Below are 1,567 nucleotides of genomic sequence, written 5' to 3' on the forward strand. Positions count from 1 at the left end.
GGCAAAGTCGGCAGCAGGTGCTGACTGTGAGTCTGCACGATTTATGGTCCAGGGCTTGACGGAAAAGACTGTTGGTCCAGACAAGGGGGCAGCGGCAGCCATGCCAACAGGGGGGAATCGGCAGCGCAGATTTTTCGACGAACATGGGCTGGACGCTGGACTGGCCGGGCCATGCAGGAAAATTCATCGAGGGGACACGCTGAAGAAACAGCGCTGGTTTAGACACGGTGGGCGCAGTGTTGGAATCGGCAGCGCCGATGAAACCGGCAAAGTCGGCAGAATTGGCAGCGGGTGCTGGCGATGGGTCTGGACGGGCTGGATAGTCCAAGGCTCGACGAGAAAGACCGCAGGTTGAGACACTGGGGCAGTGGCAGCCCGCGGGACAGTGTTGGCAGATTCGGCAGCGCAGATTTGTGCGGCTGCAGGTTCGTCGGGGAAAATCGGCAGCGCAGATTTTTCGACGAACATGGGCTGGACGATGGACTGTCCAGGCCAGGCAGGAAAATTTGTCGAGGGGACACGCTGACGAAACAGCGCTGGTTCAGGCACGGGGGGCAGTGTTGGAATCGGCAGCGCCGACGAAATCGGCAAAGTCGGCAGAATCGGCAGCGCAGATTTTTCGACGAACATGGGCTGGACGCTGGACTGGCCGGGCCATGCAGGAAAATTCATCGAGGGGACACGCTGACGAAACAGCGCTGGTTCAGGCACGGCGGGCAGTGTTGGAATCGGCAGCGCCGACGAAATCGGCAAAGTCGGCAGAATCGGCAGCGGGTGCTGGCGATGGGTCTGGACGGGCTGGATAGTCCAAGGCTCGACGAGAAAGACTGCTGGTTTAGACACTGGGGCAGTGGCAGCCCGCGGGACAGTGTCGGCAGATTCGGCAGCGCAGATTTGTGCGGCTGCAGGTTCGTCGGGGAAAATCGGCAGCGCAGATTTTGCGACGAACATGGGCTGGACGATGGACTGTCCAGGCCAGGCAGGAAAATTTGTCGAGGGGACACGCTGACGAAACAGCGCTGGTTCAGGCACGGCGGGCAGTGGTGGAATCGGCAGCGCCGACGAAATCGGCAAAGTCGGCAGAATCGGCAGCGCAGATTTTTCGACGAACACGGGCTGGACGGTGGACTGTCCAGGCCAGGCAGGAAAATTCGTCGAGGGGACACGCTGAGGAAACAGCGCTGGTTCAGACACGGTGGGCGCAGTGTTGGAATCGGCAGCGCCGAGAAAATCGGCAAAGTCGGCAGAATCGGCAGCAGGTGCTGGCGATGAGTCAGGACGGACTGGATAGTCCAAGGCTCGATGAGAAAGACCGCTGGTTTAGACACTGGGGCAGTGGCAGCCCGCGGGGCAGTGTCGGCAGACTCGGCAGCAGTGTCTGCCGATTCGGCAGCGTTGGCTTGTTGGCGCGGGGGGCCGATGCGAGTGGGGACTTGGGCAGCGGGCAGTGAAAGCAAGAGTTTCCCCGATGCTGCCGGGAAAAACGCTCCCCGGGATGGCCGGGTGAGATGACCCGGCGGCCCGCGACGGGTCATTCAATTCCATGCCCCGTCAACATAACTCCCGA

Source organism: Populus nigra, chromosome 2 (genome assembly GCF_951802175.1).
Source record: "Populus nigra chromosome 2, ddPopNigr1.1, whole genome shotgun sequence".
Lineage (NCBI taxonomy): Eukaryota > Viridiplantae > Streptophyta > Magnoliopsida > Malpighiales > Salicaceae > Populus > Populus nigra.